Here is a 9,085-nt window from a genome sequence, read left to right as displayed (position 1 = left end):
AGTCGCTGGGCGTGGAAAGGGTGCGCTCCGGTTGTCCCGGGCGCTGCCCTGGCGCGGCCGCGGAGCGCAGGGCTGGGAGGGAAGGTTGGGTCTCCATGGAAACCAGGGGCCTGGCGGGGCGGGGCCGAGTCCTGGTGAGCAGGGGTGTGGGCGGGGCCTAGTCGGCGGGAGCGAGGCGGGGCCGAGTCGAAGGAAGTGTGGGCGGGGCCAAGTCGTTGTGAGAGGGAGGTGTGGGCGGGGCCGAGTCGGCGAGGGCGGAGCGGGGCCTAGTCGGTGGGGATGTGGGCGGAGCCAAGTCGGCTGGGCGGGGTCCGATCGTCGGGGGGGGCGTGTGGGCGGGGCCGAGTCGGCGGGGGTGTGGACGGGCCGAATCAGCGGGGATGTGGGCGGGGTGCAGTCGGCGGGGGGCGAGGCGGGGCGGGGTGTGGGCGGGGCCGAGTTGGCGGGGGCGGGGCCGAGTTAGTGGGGTTGTGGGCGGGGCCGAGTGGGCGGGGCGGGGCGCGCTCCCAACGTTTAACTGCCGCACCCGCCGCCCTGGACCTCAGTTCTCGCTGGAGCAGCCGCCGCGCGCTCCCCGGTTGGGGCCGATGCGGGGACTTGCCCTCTCCCCTTCGGGGTGGCTTAGGGGACCAGGGATGGCCACCGCTGCTTCCCCCTAAAACAGAGACAACGCCGTCCTTGGGCGGGTCCCCGGGGTCAGCCCCCCCCCGACGTCTTTCAGATGACTTTTCCGGGATGTCCCCAAGGACCTCAAAACTATTCATTGGAAGGCTCAGGGCGCTTCTGGCTGCACCTCTGCGGCCTGTCATGGGTCCTTTGGGAATTACCCTCCCCCCCAAAAAAGGGGCTCCCCAAAAAAGGGCCCCCCCGCAGACCCAAAGTGGCCTCCCGATCACAGCAAACTTGGGTGGCCCGCAGGGTCCCACCCGCTCCAGGCCACCTTCAGGTGCCCAGCGAAGGCACCCAGCAAGGGCAGGGCGGGGGGGGGGGCACTTGACCTCCAAGCCACCAAGGTACCCGGCCCTTCTGCTGGCATCTGAAGAGCAGGAGGGTCACGAAGGTGACCTGTGGCTAGAGTCTGCTGTCTCTGTCCCTGTCCCCACGCAGAAAAGACCAGGCCCCTGTGGGACCTGCGTATTTCATTTATTCAAACAAATGTTTATTGAGCATCTACTGTGTGCCAGGTACAGAGGACCTCCTGGGTGACCCACCAACAAGCTGACCTTCTGGTGGGGCCAGAGAGTGGCCTATAAATGGGGGGGGGGGACGGGGACTCCAAAGAGTGATAAGTGCTATGAAGGACAAACATGGAAAAGTGATAAGATTGGGGAAGGGTCACCCTACTTCAGATGGGGTGTTTAGGGAGGGCTTCTTGGAGGAGGTGACATTAACTAAAGGAATGAGGCTTGTGAAAGTCTTCGAAGAGAGAGAACAGCAGGGCACAAGCCCTGCCCTGGGGGCTGGCTGCGCTGTCCAGGGGACAGAAATAAAGCCACCAAGGTGGCAGTCCAGGACCCAGACTCCCCCCAGCCATTTCCAAGCTGTGGGGGGGACATCTGATTATATTCTAAATGGGATGGGGGGAAGGAAGTCCTTGCTAAGAGTGTGAGGGGTCAGGGCCACACCCACAGAAGGTTCCAGAAAGCCCTTGGCTTTGGGGCTCTGACAACAGAAGACCCACCTAGAGACTTTCCCAAACCCCCGGGCTGTTTCCAAGTGAGAAAGGGTACTGCGTTCCCTGGTGGTTGTCCCAGGCTGAGTGTGCCACCCCCCCACACCCCGTGTCCCCCAATGTGGCTTTTGCTGTCTCCCGCCTTGTGACCTCCTGGGACAGGGGTGGTCTGAGGGGGTCGGATGGGGCAAGATCACTGGACTGGGAATCAGACTTGGAGTATAATCCCCCCCAAACCCGGGCAGGCCCCAACTCTTCTCTGGACCTCAACTTCTTCATGTAAAATGGGGACACAAGGGGACCCTGGGGACTCTAAACCATTTCTCAAGGGCCACCTCCAGAAAGGAGCCACCTTGTTTCAAGGTGGAAGAAATGAAGGGAACAGATTTGGGAGGGTCCCGTGGGGCAGCGTCTAGGACGGGGGGTGGGTTGGGTTGGGGACTTCACCAAGGAAGGGTCCTGGACGTTTGAGGGTCACTTCTAGATTCTCGTCACTTTACGTTAACACAAGACAGGCAAGGGCTCTGGGGAAGGGGGGACAGCCACGTCCCTGGGGGCGGAGGGTATCTAATGAAACAGAAAGGACACTGCAGAGGGCGGGGGACAGCCAAAGATAAAGTCGAAGAGGTCAGCAGGGACCCCGGAAAAGGGGGCTTGGGGTCCAGGTGGCTGGGGGGTTGGGCAGGAGAGCGGGGGACCCCAGTTGTGTCCCACCCCCTAGCCGTCTGGCCGCCTCTTTGTGGAGAAGACTATAGTGAACTAAGCATGGAGAAAGGGGCAGTTGGGGACAGAGGGCGGGCGACAGAGATGGGGATAGGGCAGGGGCGGGGGCTGACTTCAGGTGGCCAGGGACACCCCCCAGGTGGCTTTTAAGTGCTCCCCTAGATGGCCAGGTCCCAGGAAGCTCTTGGGTCTTCAGACAAGGTGCCACCCAAGGGCCAGGTGGCCCGGGGGACCCAGTGAGCAAGCACTTGGAGTTGGGTCCCTGGGGGGCCCGCTGGCGGGGGGGGGGGACCAAGGCGCCTAGGTGTGTCCCCTGACCTTGAACCCCATCTCATTCATTCAACAAATATTTATTGAGGGCCTACTACGTGCCGGGCCAGGCATGTGCAGCCGTGGGAGGGACTAGTCCCTGCTCTAGGGGGGGTGACCCTGGATCATTTCAGAAAGTGATAAAAGCAGACCTAGAAAGTGGCTTTAAGGAGCGGGTGCGGGGCTGTGGGAGGGGACACTGTTTGGAATCAGGTCACCAGCACAGGATTTGCTATCTATTCCCGGTCGGGTGGCCCAGGGGACAGTACCCAATCTCTCTCAAGCCTGTTTTCTCACCTGGACAGTGGGGCTAGGACCTGGGGCTCTGTCCCTGCTGCCAACTCTACTCTCTGGGGTACCCCTAGGGGACGTGCCCTGGAGTGTCCCCTCCTCCTTGTCCCCTGATAACACAGGGAGACAAACCAGCCCCGATGGCCCAGCCTGAGTCAGGCCTCGGGGACACTTTCATTGAAAAGAAGCTGGTTTCTCTTTGTCAGTTTCTGTCCTGGTGCTGGGACCTTCCCAAGGTCCCCCCAGTCCCCTCCCTGGTCCCCTGGGAAGATGTCCTATTCTTCCAGACTTCGGAGGCCAGACGTGACTTGGCCTTGGGGCCCCCAGGGCCATCGGGTCCCAGATCCTGCTCATGAGGGAAGCAGAGGCCAGGCTGGGGTCACACTGAGGGGTCTGGGGGGAGCTGAAGTGTCCCATGGAGTCCCCTCTGGTGGCTGTGAGCTGGAACCAGGGGGAGGAGCATCCTGGGAGGGGGGAGGTCCTTGCCCCCAAAGTGACAGAAAATCCTGAGAAGGCTTTGGTCTGAAGGCGGACAGAGCAGACCAGGAGACGTCCCTGGGCTGCTGTCCCCAGCATTCCTGCCCAAGGGTGGGGACAGCGGGAGGTTTCCTAGCACAGAACGAGGCTCAGGGTTCCCCAGGGAGTGTCCCCTGTCCCTCCCTCCTGGCACCCAGGCCCCCGGGCTGGATGCAGAATAGGGAAACCAGTCAGAAGCGCTGTGTCACCCAGGGGCCACCAGGGAGCTTCCTGCAGGGCCTGGAGGGTGGGCGGGGGGGAGGCCTGGAAGTTTCTGGAAGGCCAATTCCCAGAGACCCTTGGGAGCATGGCAGGAGGGGACAGGGACCTCAGCACTGCTGCAGGTGGCTTGTAATGGGAAGAAGCATGACAAACGAAGGCAGGGGGTGGGGGGTGCGGTGAGGAGACCAGAAGTGACCAGGCCACAAGTGACCAAGAGCCAAAGAAGGGCTGCTGGGCTGTCGGTGGCCCCAGAGAGAGTGACACACAGCACGAGCCCTGGGGCCCCGCACGCGCATGTGAGCGTGACAGAGGTGTGCAGACAGGACAGTCGGGGACCCAGGGGGGCCCGGTCACAGGCCACCAGAGAGGAAATTCCCTGTGAGAGTCCTGCAGACATTTCTGTCCTGTGGGGAGTGACCCTGGGCACAGGCGGCCACACCACGGGCCACTCTGCAGCTGTCCAAAGGGGCATTTTGGATGTGGGTTCACCCCCTGAGCGGCCAGGGACAGGAGAAGACAGGTGGCCCCAGGGGCAGTGTGGACGGTCCCCTGGAGATGCATGAGGGCCCTTTTCTGCTGGGGACTCTGGGGGCTCCATGCTGGCAGGGCCACCAAGCAGGCAGGAGTGCGATGACAATGGCTGGGAACCTTTTCTCTTTGCACCATGTGGGTTTCACACTGTGAGTGACCTCAGTAGAAGGTGGCCACATTTTCCTTAGACATTTCTAAGGAGGTCCTGGGACGGTGTGACTATGACAAAGGGTTTGTCACATCCTTCCTGGAGAGAGTGGCTGGTGCGTGCTCAAGGTTCAAAGTCCCACCTCTCACAAAGCCAGGGGCTCCCTGGGGGACAGCCGGCCACTGTCCCTCTCCTACAGGATCACCAGTGCAAGCAGTAGCCTGGGGTCAGGCCTTGGGGACACTTTTCCTTGAAAGTGACCTCAGGCTAAGAACGTGACTCTGTGCCAACAGGACACTCGTGACTGTGCCAACAGGACACTCCTTTCTCCTCCACCGGCCACCCCTGGAAGTCAATGTCCTTTCTCCTGCCACCCCTGGAAGTTGGCTCTGGCCCAGTTTCGGGGTGAAGTCCCTTTGGCTCCCCCAGGCCTGGAGGGGGGACCCCCAGGGCTCAGCCTCTGTTTTCTGGGGCTCAGCCTCCATCTCCTGGGGCCTTGGATGTCTGGCTTATCCATTTGGGCTTCCTCAGGACCCTAGGTCCCCTTGGCCAGACACAGGGGGCACCAGGGCCACCACCTAACTGCTGTTCAGGACTCCACAATGACATTTTCGTCTTAAAGGCGACCTTCTCAAACCTGTCTCCTCTCCTGCCAGCCCTGAGCAGAGGCTGGTCCTAAAACACCTTGGGGAAAAGCAGACACCGGGTCTCTACCACAGGTGGGCTCCCTCCTCTGGGACTGGCGGGGGGCCTCCCCTCTGTCACTGTCCTCTGTCACTGTCCCCAAGGCCTGCCTGCTGCACTCTGACTGCCCAAGCTCTTTTAGGGGACTTTTAATGTCCCCTTGAGACTGAAAAACCAGACCTTCAAAGCCTGAGGGTCCTCCCAGTACCACGTACCAGGGCCCATGCTGAGGAGGGCTGAGGCGGGGTTAGGGGACCAAGACTGAGTCCTGTCACACTTATGGGGAGCCAGGGGCTCCTGATTCCCAGTCCTCCTTCCGGTCACTCCTGCAGCCAGTGAGTCTGTGGAGAGCCCGGCTGAGGGGTCCCGAGGTCACCTGAGGTCGCAGGAGCTTGTCAGCACAGGCTGAGACTAAATATGCTAATAAACACTAATATGCTAATGTCCCAGGTGTGTTTTCTAAAAAATGCTTTCAAGAAAAAGGAGGGGATTCTGGGGGCCTTTGGAGCAGGGCCACCCAGGGTGGCTGCAGCTGACAAAGAGCTGGGCCACATGCTCACTGACAGCAGAGACTCTGAGGTCCACAGCCCCCAGCCCCCTGCCTGGCCCTGGGGTTGGGGGAGCCTTTGAGGGACCCGTGGGGAACCCAAAGACCAGGCTGGCTCAGCCTGCGGGGAGCCGTGGCAGGGCAGCTGCTACCTGGACCCGTGAAAATCTTGCCCCAAGTCTAATGAACAGCCATTGGAGCCTCTCCGCCCAGGTGACAGGACAGAAGAAAAAATAATAATAATGATAATCAGTAGAGAGGCCCAGAAGGAAGAACAAAGAAGATATCAAAAGTGTGAAGCTCAAGTTCAGCAAACTCTCTGCCTCCCCAAGCCACTTCTCTGTCTCCCATTCACTCAGGAAAATCGTCCTGGTTGGGTGCAGTGGCACACACCTGTAACCCAGCGACTCGGGAGGCTGAGGCAGGAGGATCACAAGTTGGAGGCCAGCGTCAGCCACTTAGCAAGGGCCTCAGCAACTCAGCAAGACCTTGTCTCAAACTAAGAAATAAAAAGGGGTGGCCTCTTTTGTCAAGTGCCTCTGGGTTCAATTCCTGGTACCAAAAAGAAAAGAAAAGAAAAAGAAAAGAAAATAGATATTAGGAATTCAGATTGGAAATTTAAAAACGTTTGATAGTCTAGCTTCTGACTGCCAGGGGACCCACAAGTTGATGAAACTAGGGTCCCCTGGGAATTTATCAATTCTGACATCGTGGAAAGACTCGAAGGGGTTTGGGCTACGGTAATGACATGGTTCAAGCTGCACCTATAATCCCAGGAGGCTGAGGCAGGAGGATCCCGAGTTCAAAGCCAGCCTCAGCCACCGAGCGAGGCCCTGAGCAACTCAGTGAGACCCTGTCTCCAAATGAAATATAAAAAGGGGCTGGGGACAGGGCTTGGTGGTGGAGTGCCCCTGGGGTCAATCCCTGGTACCAAAAAAAAAAAAAAAAAAATTAAGACCAGGCTGGGGTTGGGGCTCAGAGGTAGGGTGCTCGCCTAGCACATGTGAGGCCCTGGGTTCGATCCTCGGCGCCACATAAAATGAAGGTCTTGTGTCCACCTACAGCTAAAAACATTTAAAAATAGTCCTTAGGTGTCAGAAATCTGCAGATGATCTGATGACAGAAAACTAATAGAGACCCCCATCCTGAGGACACAGGAGCAGTCATAACTAGGAAAACGGTCACAGATTTGAACCATGGACAAGGGAGTTCTCAAAGCATAGCAGAAGACGGGGAATGCAGCAGGACAGACTGTAGAAGCCACAGGTGTGGACTGGCTGGTACAGCTGTGGACCAAAAAGCAAAAAAATAAAAATAAAGATCAAAAACCAAAAAACTGAATTTAAATGAGACACTACTAAGGTCAGGACATCCCTATTGATCAGATAATGGACACAACCTCTCCCTGATATTTAGGTGGCAGGGAGAGGACCAGGGAGGGGAGTGTGACAAGAAGCACCTGGAATATACAAACGGAGGCCCGTAGGTCCAAACCTTTCTCCACCAGCCACAAGGAAATGACATTGCCTTAAGAAAAAAATGACTGTTTCAAGAACTAAAGACAAAAATGACTGTTTCAAGATCCGTCACAGCCCAGAGGTGTCCTGGGACCCTCCTTTTATCACCAAACCCTGGTCACAGACCCCAGTGGCCCTTGGTAACCAGAACATCAAGACCCTGAGAGGAAGCTGACCCAGGACCCGCGGGTCGGTCATAAATCCACTGTCCGGCCAGAAGTGACGTCCCCTCCCCTCTCCCTGGGTCCCCACGCCCAGGGCTGATGTTCTAGAATCTTCTCTTTCCAAAAAGCAGTGTCCAGGCTGGGCGTGGGGCTGAGGGGAGGCCTGGCCCGAATGCTTGAGGCCCTGGGTTGGATTCCCCAGCTCCACACAGTGACATGTCCCTGTCACCGGGCCTTGGAGTCAATAGGAGTCACTCCTCAGAAAAATGCCCAGAACGAGGGGCCACCTGGACCCCTGGGCCCAGGGGACCCAGAGTTTTCATGTTCGGTGGGGACTAGAAAGTCTGATGTCACCCCGCTGTCAGTCAAAAGTCAAGAGGTGGACCTGGGCGGGACCTTCTAGAAACTTCTCTGGGACCCCCCTCCCCAATAAAACTGGAGTGCGGCAGCGGCAGATGGTCCCTAGAGAGTGTCCCCTGTCCCTTTTTCCTGTCCCTTCCATGAACTGAGGCCTGCTACCCTGAGCGACAGGTCCGGAGTCTCTCTGGCAGGACATCCGTGGTCCCTTGGGCCCTGTGACAAGTGGCCTTTCTCTGTAGCAGGACCACTGAGCCACCCAGAGAGGGGATGTCACGGTCACCTCAGCCCCGCCACAGGCCTATGCTTCCTTTAAAAGAAGAGCCCGGGACCCCAAAAGCAGATGTCCCCCTCAAGATGGCCCACAAGCTCCCTTGATTTCCCAAATGTCCCTGCCTCAGCCTTGGAACCTTCTAGAAGACCTTTTCTATGGTGTTAAGGACCCGGTCACCCCGAGTTGAGGACCCCCTCTTTGGGAACCCCTCTGGACTCCCCAGGGACAGACTTCTGTGTTGGAAGCTGCGCTCGAGGACACTCGGGCAGAGAGCAGAGGGTGACATTCGGGAGGGATGTGACAGGAATCCACGGACAGAGGACAGAGACCAGGGTGCAGCCTGGGGGCATCCAGGGCCCTGGCAGGAGGGGACTGGACAGGGGAGGGGTCATTAGCTGATCATGTCCCCCACTTGAGCTCCGCCAGAGACAGAGGAGGCCGAGGACCCAGCCAGGAGCCCCCTAATTAATTGGGCACCCAGAGTCCCCATGGTGGGGACCCAGGGCCCACAGTCAGGACCTGCTCTGCCATTTCTCTTGACCCCTTGGGGCCCTGCTCACTTTGGGTCACCTGGCAGAGTGACCCGGGAGGGGATGCCAGGATTGGCAGGAGCCCAGCCCAAGCTCTGGCCTCCCTGCCTCCCTGGGCACAGCCTCGAACTCAGGCCTCAGTTCCCCACCACAACAGACACCAGAAGTCTGGTCCCCAGGTTTGGTGGCCCTTGCTGTGCTGGGAGGGGAAATCGCTTGGCTTCCACAGCCGAGTCACGGGGACCCCCAGACGCCAGGCTGTGACACCCCAAGATAGCAGAGGCGGGCCCCACACCACCCACGGCCTCCAAGAAGTCTGGGCCCCTCGACTCTGTCCCGGGTGGGGTTACCCTCACAGTCACGGTTGTCCGTCCCCAGAAAAAGGTCTCCTCGAACAGTGTCCCACCTGGTGGCCACCAAAGACCAAGAATACAGGCCACCAAGAACCACGGTGACGCCACAGAGTTTATTTGTAGCAGATGAGATCACAAGGAGTCACCTCCGAAAAGCCACGACACCCCGAATACTTTACTTTGGGGCTGGGGGAGGTTGACATCACCACGTTGTGGCTCAGGGAGGGTCCCCAAGAGGCCCCTCCTG

Source organism: Marmota monax, unplaced genomic scaffold (genome assembly GCF_021218885.2).
Source record: "Marmota monax isolate L192 unplaced genomic scaffold, Marmota_monax_Labrador192_F-V1.1 WCK01_AAM20220418_F8-fsc00249, whole genome shotgun sequence".
Taxonomy (NCBI): Eukaryota; Metazoa; Chordata; class Mammalia; order Rodentia; family Sciuridae; genus Marmota; species Marmota monax.
The sequence above is the reverse complement of the archived record's forward strand: the minus strand, read 5'-3'. Positions refer to the sequence as shown.